At 40.7% G+C, this 20,335-nt stretch overlaps 1 protein-coding gene across 1 annotated transcript in view; it reads left to right on the forward strand.

Annotated features, from left to right (window-relative positions):
• SORCS3 (sortilin related VPS10 domain containing receptor 3) overlaps positions 1–20,335 on the forward strand; it is a 261,834-nt gene that overhangs the window by 90,381 nt on the left and 151,118 nt on the right. The gene's annotated exons all lie outside the window — the stretch shown is intronic.

Raw genomic sequence — 20,335 nt, forward strand, 5'->3', positions numbered from 1 at the left:
ACAAATCTTATAAAATTAGATTGTGCGGATAGTAAAGCAAGGGAGGAAATATCTTTTACTTGAGGAAAGGATGAGCAACCTAGGACTGTTCATCCTGGAAAAGAGGAGGCTCAGGGGGATCTCATCTTGTGTGCAAAAGCATGATGGGGGAGTGTACAGTATAAGTGGAGGAATAGTCTCTTTTCGTTTGCTTCCAGTAGCAGGACAAGAGACAGTGAGCATGAACTAAAACACAAGAGGTCCTGTCTGAACATCAGGAGATCCTTCTTAGTGTAGGGGTGACTGTGATTAAGTGTCAGAGGTTGTCCAGAGGGATTATGGAGCCTCCATCCTTAGAGATATTCCAAAGCTGTCTGGACATGGCAATTGGAAGTCTGCTAGGTAGCACTACTTTAGCAGGGAATGGTTGGACCAGCTGAGCTCTAGACATCCCTTCCAATCTCAGGCATTCTGTGTCTGTGTGAAGAATAAAGGAGCATCAGAGTGAGCTTCAGGACAAGTGGAAGACTTAATGTTACAGCAACATGTACTTGATCTATGGATCTCCTTGCTGGAGGATAATTTGGAAGCTAAAGTTCACATGGGTTCAAGTGGCGTCTAGACAGGTTGCTAGAAGCAAAAATCTGTCAAGAATTGTAGTACATGCAAACACTTCAGGGAACTTTCTGAGTCACAGATATGCTTTCCCTTGCTCTTCAGACACTCAGGGCTAGATCAGGACCCAGCAGGTACTCACGGTGTACTTTCTGTGTTGATGCCACCTCATGGTGGCTGGGGGATGCAGTTCCCTCATGTTAAGCCCAAGCTGTACATCAATGTACGTGATTTATTTCTCTGTGACTGAGCTGTTCTTTTCCTTTCTCTTCCCCTTTCTTTCCTCCCCTGACTCTTCCTTCCAATTAGGCTTTGAACCAAGTCATATAAATCTTTGATGCTTTGTACAGTGGCTGGTAGAATTTAGTGCTTTAACATGGGTTGTGTCTGTTTATATTGGTGTTTTATTATGTTATTCTTTTTCCCCCTAATGCACTGCCATTTTATAATGGCTATAAATAATATGAAGGATAGAGAAACATTGTTTAAAAAAACAAAAGGTTCAAGAAATATTTCCATCTTTCTTTTAATCTGGTCTGTCTCTCATTATCTCCATGTTACACTCATTAGGATTCTAATGAAGTTAATAAGTACACAATATCAAGCAGTCACTTCTCCAAGCAATATTTACAAAGGGCTGCATTTTCCCAGCCTAGAAGGTAGCCTTTGATTTATGTATTTATTATATTTTCTTCATCTGTAACAATCTGTTAGTTGACCTTTTAACAGTATTAGCCTGAACAAGAAGTAAAAATGGAAGTTCCTTTAAAAAGCTCCTGTAAAATGTTAGATCATAGGATTCTGGTTCATTTTTACATGCTGTTTTTCTGCTTCAGAATAAAAACTGTAAAATATTTGAAACAACTCTATAAATGGATTATTAGGACCAGTTATCTGTAAATATTAGAAGTTGCTTGTTTCCAGTTATCCCAGAAATTATTCCTCAGGTGCCCGAGTCCAGCAACAAGCTGTCTGCAGGAGCTGGTTGTTCAGCATCCTGCAAGTCTGATCAAAGGTGAAGATATGGTGCTGCATTGTAATAGTTCAGGGGCATAGCCCCATAAATCTTGAGATCTGTAAAAGGGGCGTTTAATTTTCTTGTATGTATCTTGCAGTCTAGCTCAGAGATCTGTGAGGAAAATGATAATAAGAGACTGGTTAAAGGGAAGAGGTTGGGCTATTGTTAATGCCATTACTGCCAAGTCTTACCCCAAATCAGGTAGTAGTTGTTTGTGGGGGTGAGATGGGTGCTGTGTATTTTCCTGAGTGAGATTTGGTGTGTTTATTATGTGAATATTTGCAGCTCTTTGTACACGCAGCCAGGGATGAGGTGCTTGACAGCAGAGTTGTTTTGGAGCAGCTCAGCTGTGCCCCTTTGCTGGCCAGGGTCTTGACAGGAACTCACAAACCTGGAGGTGGCCTGAGCTAAGTCACTGTTGTCTAAATAGGGCAAGACTAGCACTAACTTATTTCCAATGGAGAGTCTGGTGGTACAAGTTAATATAAGCCCTGAGAAGTTCAAAAGGTACCTGAAGAGCTACAGAGAAGGGAAGAGCAATCCATGACTAGAACATGGGGTCAAGACTTCAAGTCTGAAGTTCTCAACGAGTAATTAGTCCCATAGAAAGAAAAATGCACTTAGTGTTTAACCTCTTGTTTCTCTTTCTCAGAAATGCTAGAAATAACAGTGCTTTGCTCTAAAGAAGGAACATTGTTTGTTGCTTTTGATTGTCTGTTGGTCCTGGAGTGAGAAGAACATCAGATTCGGAAGTCAGAAGAGCATGAGGAAGAGTTTTCTGCACACAGAGTTTAGGCCGCGGGGCCTGGTGTGGGAACAGGACAACCGTGTAGTGGTCACACAACTCAGGTGCAGAGCATGCATAAATTTCCTGATGACTTCAGCAAGCCACGATATATCCATGAGTCTCAGACAATTATTTCAGGGATCAAAGGTAAGCTGTAGACCTTGATGTGCCCCAGGTACAGTTCTTTGTAAAGCCAGCATATGAGAGGGCATGTACTTTTCTTGGGCTACTTGTAGCTGTAAGCATGGCTAAGAGCCAAGGCAGGAAGATCATCCATTAAAACACACAGTTTCAGATATAATCTTTTACTGCCATGGAGTAGTTAAAAATACAGAGTAATCAGTGGACCGTGGTACATCGTTCAGTGTGCCTCTAGCAGAGTAGAGAATAAATGTCCCATGGAAGATTAAAATCCCATTGGTTCTATTATCTGTAACCAATAAAAGTGAAAGAGACATCTATAAGGACTGCAGAGTTAACACGGCACATTTAGCTTTGTACCCACAAGAGCCTGTTTTCTATTTTGTGCAAGGCACAAGAAACAAACCAAGATCAACTTTGTTGTTTTTGAGAAGAGCCCATTGTAGAGGAGTCTGTGGTGGTCCATCTGACTCTATGAGGAAGTACAGGGTGGTTTGTATCAACACCATCTCGTGTTGGTTCAGAGGAGTGTTATTCACAACACATGAGAAGTTCATGTCTTGCCTTGTGGCTCACTGTGTAACATGGTTAGTACAGACAATCCACATTTCTGTTGTGAAGTCTCTGTACAGTTTCCAGGAAGCAAGGGTAAAATCCTTTATTCCTAGGGCTTTTTTCTTGTGTTACCTTTATCCCAGCATCAGTGGTCACTGTTTCCTCTCATCCAAGTGACAAAAATCATTACAAATGCTGCAGTAGGCTGTGTTGCAAACTCTTATCTTTAAAAATGACATTCATAAAGGTTAATAATTGGAATGAGCTCTGGCAGTTACTAATTAGCACTATTACACAATCAGCTCACATTCTGGCAGCACTAGGCATACTTAATCAGTCAATTATCATTGATCTCGGAAAGTACTTCTCTAAAGTTTGCATAAGGTGCCTTTGTGAGAGCAAGAAGGGGATCTGACTACAGTACAATGGTCAGGCTGCTGGGAAGGTATGGTTTGAGTGACCAGAGTTGCGTACCTGTTTGGGGTGGACAGATGCCCATCCAGGTAGTGCAAAACTGCTATCAAACTTAAGAAAGAGGACATCATCTCCTTGTGTAGCTGTAATTCATGGCCTGGTTGACTCTGCCCACCATTTGAAATACTGGGGGAGTCATGGGAGAAAGCTGATTTGGGGAGAAAAGGTTTTAGTGGTTTAGTGAATTTACTTTAATGTGATGACTTTGAAGTTTCCTGAAAAACTGCTGCTGTGTCTTTTTCTCTCCCCCCCCCCCCTTGTTTTCTTTATGTTTTCTTCCTTTATGCAATGAATAATTCTTAAGTTAAGGAAAATGTGAACAAGACTGTGAGACATGGGATTTCCCTTCAGGAGTGTTGCATAAAATGGTCATAATCAATGAATTAATCTAAATATTGTGTGCCCTGTTCTCTCTCAGAAACTCAGAAGTGTGGAGTCTCTGCTTTTTGTGCTGGCTTAAGGCACCAAGGGTGCAGGCATGACTGCGGTGTGGAATGATTATGGGATTCTAGCCAGTCGCTCTTCCCAACTTGAGTGTGTGCAGTGCATGCATCTCTTATGAAAACCATCTGTTGTTTGTGCCTGGTCAGAAAGGTGTGCAGTGATGTGTGACCCACACAAGTAAGGATGGTGTCTGTAGCCCAGTGTATGAAGATTTTCCAGATCTCTGTTTGAAAAATGCGTAGAGAGGATAAATGTTGGGGTGTTGTTCTCTACTCTTTATTGCTTTGCTACCACAGTTCTGTCTTTAAAATGTTCAAGATACTATCTGTAATACATGTAAGTTCACACAGTGTTGCCTACATCTAGATAGAGTGGGAATATTATCAACAACATATTGGAATGCAATGTTAGTTCAGGATTCTGTGAGAAAATACCCGATATGTGTTTCTGTGAGAAACTTGTGAAGGTTAAAGGGCCAGGAATGGGGAGTTGTGCTTAATTTCTCCTTTGGAATTAGACCCAGGGCCTTTGTCTCTTTAGGATAAGGAAAAATGTATTGTTGTGACTGTTCTGGATTGTGTTTTTAACCTCTATCTTTCTCTTGCTGCATTTTGTCTGGGACTCTTCACTGTGGGCAAATGATCCAGAAAAAAATCTGGTTATAATCTTAAAGGCTGGATGCTTTGTGATTTTGTGGAACAGGAATCTGAGACCGCGCTTTGGGGCTGCCTGAAGTCAGAAGTACGTTGAATTTTTTTCTGTATGTCTGAACTTTTGCCTATGCTCTTAGAGAAAATCTGTGAGGGGTCTTGAGAGAAGGTGAACACACAAAAAAATCTTGTCAGAAAGCTCTAGTTGTGTGACTAGTGCAAAAAAACTACTTTCCCATCCCTCTGATTCCAGAAGCAGTAAGAAGTGGGGGCAGGAATAAGCCACCCAGGATCATAACATGTCTGCCTTCTATGAACTTTGTTTCTAAAACTCTACAAAGCGCTGCTTGCCCCGGTGGAATATCCCAGATATCTGGGCTAATAGCAGGACAGACGTCTAGTTTGGGAAAGGGCTGTCTCAGTCCTTGTCTTCACTTCGGTTGCTTGTGAATAGTAGGTATGTTTTGTATATATACTTCTTGAAGTTCAAAGAAGGGTTGTTCTGAAGTGCATATGTATTGGGAAAAGGCTCATAAATTGTTACTATGTTTTTTTAAAGATTATTGCAAAATAATTTTTAAATTTAAAGATTATTGCAAAATGGAGGACTAAGGTTTACTTGATCTGCAAATACTTCTCAAGGAAACTTAGAAGAGCTGTCAAAAAACTGTGAACTGTTGGTGATTGCACAGTGAATATACAACCTTAAAGAGAGGAAATATGTATTTAGACATAGGCTGTTAACATAGGATCCAAATTTGAATAAGGCTGAGCTTTTCAAAACACTTTTCCAGATTTACCATCAGGCTTTGTAAAAGTAACAAAAGGAAGCACTCTGTTCTGTATCAAATGGTTAGCCTGTAAAAAACAGCTCCTGGAACAGATTAGTGGAAGTCTGGGCCTCAGGAGAAGCTGGTAAGAGAGGTTGTATGGATTGGTGCCAAGGCTTCTGGATGCAGATGCTGCACTACAAAGCTCAGGCAGGGATTTTTCTTCCTCCAATAGCACATAAACTGTGTGAGCTTTTCTAGAGGTACACTTGAGCAAATGTGCAAGTCTCAGGACTGGTTGATATCTATGAGGTGCTGCTGCATGCCTCCTCTGCAGGTAAATTATATCTTGTACCTACGAGGGGTGCACTGAATAACGTGGTAATGTCTTGTATTTGGAGCTAGTTTTTGTAAAGAGGTGCCAGGTTGCATTTGTTCAGCTAAAGGAACAAAAAGGTTCTTACAGCAGCCCTTTAAACGTATGTAACATGATCATTTCCCCTCTCCCTCTCAAAAATCGGTTCTCTAGTTACTGGGTAATTTGCTGCAGTGCAAAAAGAGTTTGAACATTTTCAGGAGCAGTGGTAGGATGTGCGTTGCACAAAATAAGACATGGACTATATTTGTATGGACTGTAGATCCTTATGCAGTACTGAAAGAAAGCTGCCTCTGTTTCACTGCCATTAAATACTTGTTATGTTGTATATAGGGTTTTAAAATCAAAACCTCATCTAGCCCTTTCAGCATGGTGTACCTCTTTCCCTTCTGCCTCTCAGTAGAGCATTTACAAGTGTTTATATTGGCTTTTTCTGCCTAGCAACATTTGTTGCAAGTAGTTGAGAGGAAAAAGAATAAATGGTTTGCAGTCATAAACTCAAAGCTGCAGCAAGTTTTAACAACCTTTAGTTATCCTTCCTCAGAGTTCCCTTTAGAAGAAGAGCTATCTGATGTGATAAAAATGAAGACTTGGCACTGTGAAATCCCTGTTTACGTTCTGCAAATACGGCTTTATTCTGCCAGAGTCTTTTTATGCAGCAAATTGTGAGATATCCCTCACTTCCATTCACTCTGAAATAACATAAATGATGGTGCGGCGGCTGTAGCTGATTGCTGTGGCATACAAGTGAGCCTGGGGCTTATGTGTCTGCTGCTGTCTGCTAAGGGAGGGCTCAAATGAGAGGCCACTATGACAAATTACTCTGCAGGTAATGGCCTTCTTTGCATACTTATGCTCTCCTTTTTCTGCATAGGTGCTGCATGCCCTGAAAGGTTTTCTGTTGAGCTATGACATTTCTGTCACCTTACCTGGGAGACGTTTCAATGGCTGAAATGCCAGAGTAGATCCAAAATTGTTCTATCTAGATATGTTCTGTTTGGCAGGAGTGTGATGTTTCAACATTTCTTTTTGTCCATCAAGATATCTCAATGAAGAATTTGCAGTCAGGACTGCTGGTGATTCTGCAAGTTACAGATCTCTAATGGACAATTTTATCCATGACTATTTTTTTCCCCCTCAATACAATATTAAACATGGGCTCATCAAAAGCATTTGTTATAAAAAGCCCCAAACTTGCTCTTCAAATTCCAAGTTAGGGCCAGTAAAGCGTTATTCTTTCAGTTAATGTCTGCAAGGTTTTCATGCTTTTTTGCTCTCTCAGGTATGAAGGGATGGCCTATGATTCTTTCACAGATTATCAACAGTAAGAGCTCTTTGCATATTTAGTATTCAGAGTTTATTGTTCAAGTTGTGTGGTTGGCTGGAGAGACCACATAGGATAGCTTCTGTCATGAGATTCAATGGCTGGAGGGAAGATGATGCTGAGAGAATGACCTGGAGGCAAGGTAAATGTACTTAAAGAAGAAAAATGCTTCAGGGCAAAGCTAGATATGAGAAATCTTAGGCTGTTTTGAGATTGGTGAAGTTGTGTACTTAAGCAGAAGACCAACTCATTAAGTTTAGTTGGGCATCTGTATTAGGTAGGTCGCTTTGAAAATCTTTCTGTTTACATACAACCATTTCTAGTATGCACAGAGAATATTCTTTGAAATACACCTGGCCTATACATTTTAAAACTTTTTTTTTTTTTTTTTTTTAATAAGGAAGAAGGCAGATAAAAACTTGATTTATAGAATAGAGTAGATCTTTACCCTATTCAGCTGTTAATTGCATTTTTATAAATCAGTTAATAAAATGAACATTGTGGTTCTGATATTCTCATTCTGGGACAGTACATTTCTTGCATGGGAACATTTGATTAACAGTAATATTATCTCCCTTCCAAGCTTTCATACTCACATCTTGCAAATACCTGAAAAATGACTGCTGGAGACAGAATGTGTGTTTATGAGAGAGTAACGAGACAGAGAAGAGTTGTTCTTATCGGAGGCTTAGAGTTTCTCCAGAAATACATGTGTTGTTGCCTGGGAATGCAGTCAGTAGGAAGGTAGGGCTCTGCATCTTATTTTGCTGTTAGCGGTTGTTAGAGGTCCTTCTCTGGATTCTAAATCACTTGCTCAGCAGTGTGATAATACTCAAGAATTGGCAGCATGCTTCCATGAAAACCTCAAAGCTGTCAAAGGGCAGCTGTGGAGAGTCAGGGTGTAAGTAGTGCTGGAGGGATATGTGGTAAGGGGAGACCTTAGTGTTGTTGCTTCAGGACTTGGGCTTCAGGGCTTGTGGCACTTGGAACCTGGTTGTGGGCCTCTTGGATTGCTTGGGAGGTAGGGTGTTATGTTGTCCTCCAGACTGCAGAGGAGCCAAGATAAGGATGCCTTTCATTTTTATTTTTTTTTTCTGAAAACAGCTTCAACCTGAGATGGGAACAGTATGGATGCAGAAGAATAAAGTTATGTGTGGGTTGATAATAGCTCTGTCACACGTATCTTTGATGTAAGCTCTCCCTCAGCTGTGAGAATAAGGGAAGTGAAAGGACTTTAGGGGTATACTGACAGAGGTTACATTTGCTGTCTCCCTCCACCCCACAGATGCTACAAACAGCCTTTCAAAAATCTTTACCTGGCACAGTGCCCCGTCTTGTTCTGCATCAGTTTGATCCTTCCTAGAAATGACTTGCTTGGACCAAGCATGTGCTGATATCAGAGATTCTTTCCATTCTACCAAATGATGTTTTTTAAAGGATAAATGATGTCAGGAGCAGGACAATATTGTCCCTTCTCCTTTTCAGTGGTGATAAGTTGGTTATTTCTCCTGTTACTTTTTATTTTCCTGTTTTTGCTGTTTCCCAAACTTTTGACTACAAAAATTCCCAAGTAGCTTTTGCCTGAATGCGTTCAGGTGAGCTTTTAAATGTGAATTGTTTGGTAAATAAATTAGGATTGGTTGTGATGTTTAATTACACAGTCTTCTGTAATGCATCTTCAACAAACATTCATCTTCTGGATAGTAATTATTCTTAGCACGCTCATCTGAGCAAGATTATACTTTGGTAATTGGTTTTTGAATCCTATATCCATTTTGTTTTAAGTAGCACTCTCTTTAATCCTTTCTATCAATGTTTGGGAATTGAAGGCGAGGTGAGCATGTGGCAGGAACAAGGGGAAGATTTCTCTCTCTTCTCCCTTTGTTAGGATGCTGCCCAGCTGATATGGCAGATACAGTGTGGGTGCTGGTGAGCACAGATAATAGCAAACGTGGCTGATGTCTTTTTCTGTTCATCCCACTGTATAAAGGCAGCCCAGGCAATGCTGCAAACACACAGCTTGTGCAGAATCTCCTGCTTTTGCTAGCCTAGGGCTGCAGCAAACGTGGAGGACACTGGAGATTCACAGGCATACTGGTGATTATGCTGTTAGTTGTCTGCAGTGGAAATGCGATGGTTTCAATTTTTGGCCTATGAAGAGAGCGATGCCTTGGCATACTTTGGCAGCAGGTGGTCAATATCTCTTCATGCTATTTAAGTTAAGGTTATGATTTTTCAGCTAAGAACCTGTATTGGATGTTTTTTGAATGTAACCCAAGAAATTAACTGAATTTTGCTGTTCTTCTTCTTCTTTTTTTTTTTTTTTTTTTCCTCTATGCTTATTTAATCATGTTGGTCACACTAGGTATTTTGTTCATGGAAAAAATACTCAGAAGGTGCCTTTAAAAAAGACAAGATGGAAGTCATCCAGTGTGCTCATCTCTTCTTTTCAGTGGGGAAAGTGAAGCAGAGGAGTTGACAACAAAACATTTTCATGATCCTAGTGAGTGCTTCTAGCCAGAGATGATAACTCTTGAGGGGTGGGGAAAGAGAAGTACAGGTGCTTGTGGCCCACTTAATGGCTGCTGGCAGAACAGTGTGCTCTTTATATTACCCTGATAATTTAATAGTTCTCCAACTCAGCACAGTGCAGCCTTTTGCCATGTACTCAACCTGTACCTCTGTACCTGTAGAGTTGACACCTCTGAAAGCTTGCCGGTGGTAACCTGCTTCCCCTTGTCCACTCAGCACAGTCCATCTGCTGAGCTATGTGGAAGGAGAGGGAGCAGAGAGCCCTTAACTGTCACTAACCTCTCTCTGTCTGACCTGTAAAGCATTTATTAAGGTGTTAGACTTGGAGTTCTTGTACTGGAGAAACATGGTATCCTCTGCTAGGTCATTCCCTAGAGCAGAGAGTGTTGTGTTTACACAGCATAGGTAATAAATACAGCTCTTGGAAGCAACAGAAATCACTGTTTGGAGACTGGTTGCTAAAATCCTCAACTCAGCAACAACGAAAAGAAAAAAAAAAAACACCAAAAAACAAAACAAAACAAAAACAAAACAACAACAAAAACCATACAACAATCTAGTAAAATAACCCCTTAATTCTGACCTGGAGGCAGAAGAGCTTGTAGAATACCTATGCTGCTTGCTACTTTGCCATGCACTGTGCTCATATCTGCTCTAGCTGAAATGTGTTCGGTCAGAGACTGGTGTCTTGAACTAGTTTTCTAAAGCTGGATAGGCCCAAATGACTAGCATGAGATCCCTAGTTCCATCTGGAGTCTTACAATGTGAATATAGCTATCTACTCCTAGAAATGAGGTCAGGAAACCCTGTGAGTGGAGGAGAAAACTGAAATAGTTTCATCATGATGCAGCATTTCAAAATCAGTGAGATCCCAGTTGTTCCTGTTTCTTCTGTCTTTGGAACTTGGTAAAGGTTGGTGTGGACTGGGGAGTTCTTTCCTAGTGAGCTCTGTCTTCCATCTACCTGAAAATAATTCTTCCTCCATTCTCCTTTTCATTGTTCTCAGGAAGTAAAGTTAATTTTCCAAGATAGAAGATAGATTTGAGATGCTGCTTACATAAGGTAGCCTTCCTATGCAAGTGTGCATCCACTATGGGTTAAACACATCTGTAGCTGTAGCATTAGGATTAATTGTTAACATTCTGGAGAGCTGTGATGGGGAAAGATAACGGCTGACAAACCAGCATGTACTACATGTGATAGTCACACTGTCAGCCTTTAGAAGCAAGTAATCTTTCATTTTGATTATAATTCTGGCATCTCTTTAATTTTCTTGGCATAATGTACTTAATCCATAATTATAAAATACATAACTAGCCCTTGGCTTTGCTATGTTCTAATAGTGTGAGAGTAATTCTGTGTTTTTATTAATTTAATTTTCTACAAGCTAACAGATTGCCATAAAGGAAAACAGAATTTCTCAACCAGCACAGCTAATAGCTGTATTTCAACAAAGGCCCCACGATACATGTTGAACAATAACTACTACTTCCGTGCCACTTGCAGTTTTTAATTGAATTTCTATCCCATGGATATCATGTCAGAGCCATTCATCTGCTCCGCTAAGTCTTCCGATATTAAACAAGTTCTTCCAAGTTATTACTACAGTATAAATACAGATCTCGATTTGCATTGGGTATGCATGGCTGTGGTGTAGGGCTAATGCAGTCCAAAAGGTTTAGCTTGCACAACCAAAGCAATTGTTATTAGGGATGAAACCATTGTACTTTTCCATTCCCTTATTTGTTAAGATGATAGAATCTGCTCTGCCTGTCTTGCTCAGTGAGACAATGAGACTGGAAAAGGTACTGTTCAGCCGCATGATGGTCTTGGAACCATCAGTGGAGAGCTGCATGACACATCAAATATTGCGTGTCTTTGTTTTTGAAGAGAAGTGGCTGCAGAGAACCACTGCTCGCAGCACAGCAGAAGTCTTTCTTGTTCTATTATTTATCATGTTTATGTGGTGTTTGTGAACAGAGATTGCCATGATTGTAAGGAGTGCGGAGATGAGCCATAGGGCAGAGCTGGGAGCAGATCACATCTCCCAGCTACGTGCAAGGGGCACATTACACCTCGTTTCTGTGACGTGCTCTTGCTTAGAGTCTTGGAAGTGACTATTCTGACATGAGCATAGACCAAACTGTCAGGTGATGGGGTCCAAATAGTTCCAGAATGATGAGCATTTTCACCAATGAAAATGTGTTCTTATGTTTCATGCATGTAACTAAAGAGACATGTAGTTTAGACTGCCATCAATTGAACACTGATTTTTTGCCTCTTAGGTCATATACATACCTTTTTAAAAAAAATGAGCCAAAACATTGTGTTTTTGTGGAAAGACATGAGCAGTAAAAGGAGAAGGTGCAAGGTTTGGAGAAACAAATTTGTGACGTGTTGAATATTTATTATGTGGAGACTCTAAAATCTGAAATTCAGGGTGATTTCCCAGCATGCTGCTTATCTCTCAGTTGTTATCTGTTGATTAAAATATTAATTCTGACTGGGACTTAATCATTGAATCACCTGGGAAGACACTGTGACTCCATACATCTGGGCTTGAGGAGCTGCTACTTCCCAGCTGAAACCAGGGCTGGCAGGGTATGCCAGTCTCCTCCTCAGTTCATCTGAAGAGCATGTTTGGTTGCACTGGGAAGGAAGAGAGAAGCATTCAAACAACTGGTCTGTTCTTGGTTTGTTGTACAAAAGCATGGAGATTGTCAGTATCTGTCCTCCAGTGTATCTTACAGAATGGGAGCAGTGTTCTGGTCTAAAGCTTGGTGTGAGGGAAGGTCTGTGCTCATTGCAGGTAGTGTCAAGGCTCCCAAGATGCAGGTATTTGTAGAGGCACTGATTTCGAGTCTCCAGCCTCAGGCTATAACCAGGAACTGTTCAGCCTCTTCTTAAAAGATCTTGTAGTGCACCTTTTCTTAATGGTGTCTGGATTGCGATGACAAGGTCTGAGTTTCTAAGTAACTTTTCAGTGGTTTACAATGTAGCCTCAATTTAGAAAAGTCATAAGGGACATCTGGGCCCTGATGGCTGGGGAACTACAGGAATATGTTTGCATGAAGAAGCAGCTGTCTGGGGATGCCCTTAGTGCCAAGGAAGTGCCATCAAAGGTGTAAGCTTTGCTGTAGAACAGCCTTTACTGTGTTTTCTTCCTGTTTTCTGAGACCAACACAGTTCCGGGACATCCACAGGACAATCCTAGTTTTATTACTCACTGTATAGTTTCAATCTGCTTTTAGCTTTTGCTTTCCTATGAGCTATTCAGGCAGCATTTAAGAGCATGTAGCAAAATCACATTTAGAGTCTGTCTAGAAAGCACAGGCTGAAAAACCCTGCCTCTTTATCTTCCCTGTAAGGTTGCAACTCTGATATTAGCTGGTGACAGCAATTATTGATGGTGTCATTAAGGATGAGATCCCATTCCCAGCAGTGCATTTAACATTTTTTCCCATTTTTGCTGCAGGGACCCTGATAAGTGGTGGCAGAATATGGTTTAAAAATAAAACGATCGGGGGGAGGGAGGAGAGGTTGGGTGGGCAAAGAAGTCTGTGTTTGTCATTTGCCCTTATCCGTGAGGAAGGGAGATTAATTCCTGTAAATATTTTGTGTACTAGAGCTATTAGAGTGTAATCTCTGCAAAATAATTACTTGTAGGAAAAACTCATCATTATTTACTTGCTCCATCTTTGGCATCAGTTGTATAGGAAAGTATGGTCAAAGAAATAACTCTTTCAGATAGCACACCCCAATGCATTTACAATGCATTTGTTGTCTTGAAGAGACAGCTGTTATTTTACCATGCTGGTCTGATTGTTACAAATGCATTGTTTAAAGCTTAGCAACTGTGTAATAGATGCACTTGTACATGATGTAGCATCGCTTTCTGTGTTCCCGCTTTCAATAATCACAGCACTTAAGTCTCAGTGTGAACTGTATTGATCCATGATTTTAGCTCATTAACATGGAAACAATCCTTTACCTCTGAGTCAAGAACAAATAAATAAGCAAGTCTATGGAGTCTGGGAAAAGGCACTTCCTGACTGCATGAACAAAGGTTAAGGTAAACACAAACCAGAGCAGTTAGGGAAGTATGAAGGAAAGAGAAGGAATGGGTTGGGAAATGTTTTGTTGACTCTTGGCCTTTATTCTTTAGTGGAAGATGATACTACTTATCTATTTATTTTTATTTTCATTTAGCTAAATGATGTAGGTCCGCTCTGGAACTTAGTTAAGAGTGGGTAATATACATGTAGTGGAGGCTGTGAGGAGCATACTGTAATGTACTGAAGCTTCCAGTTTTGAATGTGATGGGTAGTTTCTAATGCTAAAGCATGCGCAGTCAAGGAGTGTACTCAAGGCAGTGGTGTTGATAGAAGTTCCTGGATTTCAGATGACTGTATGAATCCAGTAGATTTCTTGTCTGAACCTACTCCCAGAGACCTCCTGTAGGGATGAAGCACTGGAAGGAATTTCATCCACCCTGGATTCATGGCCACCCATCACTGACATGACTCTTTGCAATAAGTCACAGAGATGCACTGTTTTCCTTACATCTTCGTATGCTCAACATGCTCGTGCACTGATATCTCAGTTGTGACAAAGGTTAAAAATAATTGTGGCATTGTGTGTACCTTCCTCTATAGTACCCATATTTTATTTTCCTAACTGTCTGCAGAATAAAACCTTTAGAGATGTGCAGAGACCAGCCTGCAAACTGCCCCTGCTATGGGTGGTTGATTAGGACTAGGCTTGTTCAGCCTGCAGGAAGGTTCATTCCCAGAATGTTAAAGCTGATGTTAAAACAAACCACGTGCTTTCTCGTAAGGCAACTAAAAAGGATTAGGAAATGGCTAATGATGAGCTGCCACTACTTCCTAATTAATCACAGGCTATTGCAATCTACCTGCTGAAAGATGAGTGACCCTTTATGCTGACATTATCCCTGGGGTCTTAATGGTGCCCTTCAGAAATGTAGCATCATGATTCATTTTCTCATTGCCTTTTGAAGCACTGTGTTAAATAGAGCATCAGGTGGAATGCAGGAATAAAGCAGTTTCTCTCCTATACTATGTAACATGACTGAAAGAACTTCAGTGCCACTGCTTTAAAGCTGTCCAAGAGTTCTGAAGGAACTATGCAGAGAGAAAATGCAATTAGAGACACGTTGTATTGTGCTTTTGCTCTGATTTACTTGAAAGCATGGATCTGTGGAAGCAGAAATGTGAGTAACAGTCCATAAACAGGCAGAAATTCTGAGTGGAACTACAGCACAATTTCAAGTAGAAAGCATGGCCAAAGGCCCCAGACATACTGAGTCATTGACTTGAAAGCTAGAATAGGCAGTTATGTTGATGTATTCTGACCTCTGGCATGGCACAGAGCATGGGACTTCACACAGTAATTCCAGTTCACCTGTCATGGCTAGCAAAGTGTTGATCTCAGTTTATAGCTGAACTGTCCACATCTGTGCGAATCTTTGAGGGAACTGCCATCATCCAACCTATGTAGTTGTCACAGCAAAATATGTCACTGTGTGTGACTCTGGAAGAAAGATCACAATCATGTTGGAAGTCTGGCGGAGTCAGAAGCTTGCAGATCTCCAAGTCGTCCAGTATACTTAGTACAACATAACTTTTAATTCAGTGACTCTCACAGTCTGCATTCTACCTGCTTGTGAACTTGATTCTTTCCATGAATGACGACTAAAAGCAAAGACAAAGAAACTCCATGGCATGCCTAGAAAAAAAAGGACCGTGGCATCTAGCATCACAGTCAGGTTTCCCTTTCTATTTGCTTTGATAATATGCAGGATGCTTAGCTCCCCAGAAACCCATTTAGATACAAGTTGTGACTTCAGCATGAGTAAGAAACACATTTCTAGCACACTACTTAGGAGCAACGGCATCAGGGCTATTAATCTTTGTGCTTCAGGGCCTGAACAAAAATATTTCTCATCTAATACCTAGAGGAAATATCATTCTGCAGTGTATTACTAGAGTTGTATTCTCAGTTTTAGGAAATTTGTTAGCTCTTACTAGCCCAACTGCTGTTTGATGTGGCCTATCAAGCTGGAGAGATGTCTGGTCTCTTAGTGTGCTTCTTCTTTCCCTGCTTTTCAGCCTAAGGTATCCCCCCTTGTGAATTTGGAGGGGATGTGCATTTCCTTGTGCTCCGTTTACTATTCCTTCATTAAAATGACAATCATCAAGCCATCTCCTGGGGGACTACTGGAGCAGATTGACTTTTCAAGCTGTTTCCACTTTATTGATCTTCTGTCTGAAAAAAAATTCAACTGCTTTATTCTCCCAATGCGAAGCGTTTTGCGTTAGATAAGCGTCTGAGTGCTGAGAAAGAAGGATGGCAGAAAAAGGAGGCTTTTCTGGGGCAAAATTAAGCTTGAGCCAACTGTGGCTTGAAAATATTTTGAACAGTGGGGACTTAAGGCACAAGAGTACAGGAATGTTCAGGTGTGCGCGATCTGAGCTGCCTCAAACTCACAAGCAGTTGAGTTGGGTAGGTTTCCATGTTGAGAATCTACCTTATGGATCACAATCATTTATCAACATTGATGTAAACAGCAAACGTACCTCTTTAGAAACTCAGGTATACTGACCTCTATTGTGTAAATTAGCGTAGGCCTGTCAGTGCTAGATTAGTGCAGATCTGCCATTAACCTGAGTCTTCTAGAGTTGTGATGATTTAGCTGAGAATCTGTCATACTACTTGTAAAACAGTACTAAGTAGAGACTCTCACTTGTGTTGTGACTGAAGGTAAACATGTTCTTACAACCAGGAGGATCTTCTTGCATTGTCTATCAGCCCACTATTACCTCAGGTAGCTGTATCTCTTGAACATTTTTTTCCTTTTTAGTTCTTATTGTTTTAGATACAGTAAGAAACAATCTTGTCCCATGGAGCTAAGTTAATTAAATGGGAGAAAAACTGTAGGACTAAGGAGCCCTGCCTCAGGTCAAATAGGATCCTGTAGTTCCGTTCTGGCTGTGTGGGTGCGGTGCTGAGAGCTGCAGTGAAGTGTCAGGCTTGTGGGGTTGGCTGAGGTAGGAAGTGGAAAGTGTTGCAGGCTGACTGTGAATGTTGTTTGGAAGCTGTCTGACTTCTAATATCTATGACTGAACTTCTAATATCTATGAGTGAAGCACTGGACTGTACCACCTCCATGCTGCTCTCTTTTCAACTACTTCAGTTTTTGAATGATTCACAATTTGAAAAAGTTAACACACCTCGTGTTATGTCAGAAGTGACACTTCTTTGGAAAATTAGAATACACTGGAATGAAGAACATGATAAATATGTCAGATTTTTTAGAACAAATGGGAAGTGAGTAATGATGAGGTACTTTAGAGCTGTATAACAGTAATGCTTTTCCATACATTTCACAGTACTAAAGTGATCAGCATGACAAGAAAAAGAGAACTTTGTGAAGCTAGAATGCCTTAGTTCCAGTCATTCGTTTCCTGGGAATTGAACTTTCTGGGTGGTGTTTGCAAGGATGTGATGTCCTTGTCTCAGGTCAGACTTGACAAACAGATGATTCTCACTTCCAGCTACTGTTGAACAGCAGGTTTTTTTTCCCTTTCTTAAATCCGCTCTCCAACAGGTACAATCAGTGTTGCTTGTGACTCATCTCTGGTCAGTGGCTGATCTCTTTCAGAGCAGGTGGAGCTGGCTCTTAACTTACCACCCCAGCAAACCCCAGCTACCAAAACCCTGCCATGTTAACCCAATACATATGGATAGTTTTGAAAGCTAGGGTTAAATAACCAGCTCATAGGCAGCTAAGATGTTCAGGCAAACATCTAAGGTAAATGAAATTTGGATTCTTACTGTGGAAGTACTTATTTTAGCATCACAGTAGGAGATACCAGTCTTTGTTGCTTTTCTGCTTCCTTATTGTGGGTTATTCTGCAGCAGAATATAAAGCAATGCTTAGGAACCACTGCAAACCTGAAGCGGCCTGCTTGCTTTGATCAGAATCTGAGTTTTGCTAAATGCAGAGCATACTTTGCAGCAGGCTTTTAGACTGATCTGGGTGTTATAGTTCAGATGCTTGCCTGCCATGAGTTATAAGGATCCATTAGTTTGGTTAATTTTCTCAACTTCAGGAAAAATATAATGCCATTTTTAGTTGAAGTAAAATGGTGGGAACTTTAGAGCTGCCTTTAGACAAATCTGTGTCCCGCAGTAAAAGTGTAGTGCCTCTAATATATGTAGGTATCTCTGAAAGTAAAACCTCCTGTTTATTTCCATGGAAGCTACAACAGATGCAACGACCACACTAACACTATTTGATAGAGCAAATTCTCGGTTGCAGAGCACTGTTTTTCAACATAGTCACCACCACATAAAATGCATTTTCACCACTGAGGAACAAGAGCCTGCACGCCATGCTCATGGCATCTCCAAAGATTGGGTCAGTACCATTCTGAGCAGTCATTTCTACAAAGGAATGACTGTTTGGTGTAAACGTTTCCCTGTGAGAGTTAAAGTGAGAACTGGAAAAGAGTAAGGGAAAAAAAGGAAGAATCTGGAGGGGGAAAAAAAAAAGGAGGAGGCCATTGTTGCTACTTGGGAGTATCTTATCTCCTTTATTTAGAGCTGTGAATCAGGATGACTAAAGCATCATGAAAGATCATTTTGCCTTGCCAATCTTTACCATACATTATAAATAGAAATTTATCAACAAAGGTCATCTTCAAGTCATTCAGAAGTTTGTTGATAGAAATAGTTCATTAATTAAAAAAATTGAGGAAGGAGTAATTGAATGGCATGAAAAGGGAAAAAAATATATTTCCAAGAGGAAACACCAAAACTATGATCTCCTTGAACTTTTCTCCCCACTAACACCTGTGGTTGTAGGTAGTTATGAAACTGATAAGTTACTTTTTGAAAGTAAGAGACCAGAATTGCTGGGTTCTAGAACTATAAGGGAAGCCACCTTTGGTATAAAGGTGGAAAGTGAATTGATTTAGGATGTTTTTAAACACGCTTCATTTTTGTTGATATATATGAATAGCTTTTTTATTTTTATTTTCTTTCTACCAAGATAAAAAAATCACAGAGCTTGCTCTCCAAGGACTTCATAACAAAAGATGTAATTGGACTAGAAAGAATAGTTACAGGATGATTAGAGGGAGAAATAATTTCTGCCAGGAGTGGCTAAATGAATGGGGAGTTTCCAGACTGCTGAATCTGCAGGGAATGTGACAAGATTCGGTGAAATCACAAATGGCAGATGTGGTTCCATGGTTTCATTCTCATTAAGCTGTGCCGGTGGGCTTTGAATTATGTTATCAAGTTAAAACAAGGGAGATCATCCCTTAATATAATGCATGTGGGTACATTGTGGGCGTTTATTACCACAGGATAGTGAAGTTGCCAAAAGTTTCCCTGTGGGAGGTTAGACAGATTTATGGAACTAAAAGCCCACTGATGGCTTTTGCACACAAAGGCATCATCTTCAATTTAGGAAATCTGTGATCTACAGTTTGCTATAGGCTGAGAACCTACATCAGGAAGCAGCACCATCTTCTTGCTTTTCTGTTCTTTTTTACAGACATTCATTACTGTCTTTTGTTTTCTTTAGTGGGATGGAGACAAAAAGAGATAGTAGTTTCTTTTTGTAGATGTACAGTATTGCAATATGACATTTATTACAGCCACTCGGTAATCAAGTCTGGGTAAAGGAGAAGCTCTGAAAAAGGAAAGATTCACAGAGTACTGATACATGGATTTTTGTCTGTTAAGTATCAAGTGTAAACCAACAGGGCTTCTGTGGGTACTTTCGTTGTACAGTGTCCAGATCCAGATTCATCAGCTGCAGAGAGGGAAGGGCAAAGGACTGAATTCTGATGGTTAGCTCCATCACAGCTGATTTTGATAGTATTAAGTAATAGGACTCATAGCATCCTGCCCATGGGGTTAGATGATCTTTTGAGCTGACCTGGTAGAGCCATTTTTGTGACCTAATAAAGAAAAAAATAGGTCTATTCGGGAGTTAACCTCATGTTTCTGTTCCATGCCTTTGGTTGCCCGGGTCTCTGACTGCCCCGACTCTGACTTTGTGTAGGCTCATACGCAACCCTAGGAGAGGAAAGATTACTTATCTCTGTTGTTTCTAAATATGAAAAAGTCTTTGGGAGTGAAGGATGCTCAGCTGTAAGTGGTCACTGTCACCTAAAGACAGGAACAAGTCAAAAACCTTAAACAAGAGGGAAAAGAAATAATTTCATTTTATTTCAAAAGCTTCAGCAAGGCAGAGACAGAACATGGCAGCACTGCTCTCTCAAGCAGCGAGTACCCATTCCTAAGGACTGCTGTTTGACCAGCATCTCATTCTTCCACCCTTGTTTTACAGTAAATGAACCTACGGTCCCCAGGAAAATCTCCATGTTTGCTGCTAGGTGGCTGGTAGCTTCTAGAGGAGCAGTCCTCTGCCCTGTCAGTATTAAAAATTGTTGTGTAGGCAGCCTCATTCCTGATTTAGGACTCTGCAACCCTTCTGCTACTGTGGTGTAAAGTGGGGTAATGGAGTTAGTGCTAAATTGGCTTTTGTGTGAGTTCTAAGCCACCCGAAGACATGCCAAAAGGGGCTGCCCCAAGGGATGGGCCACCTGGACCTTGATTTGAGGAAGGCTTTT

Source organism: Coturnix japonica, chromosome 6 (genome assembly GCF_001577835.2).
Source record: "Coturnix japonica isolate 7356 chromosome 6, Coturnix japonica 2.1, whole genome shotgun sequence".
Classification (NCBI taxonomy): domain Eukaryota; kingdom Metazoa; phylum Chordata; class Aves; order Galliformes; family Phasianidae; genus Coturnix; species Coturnix japonica.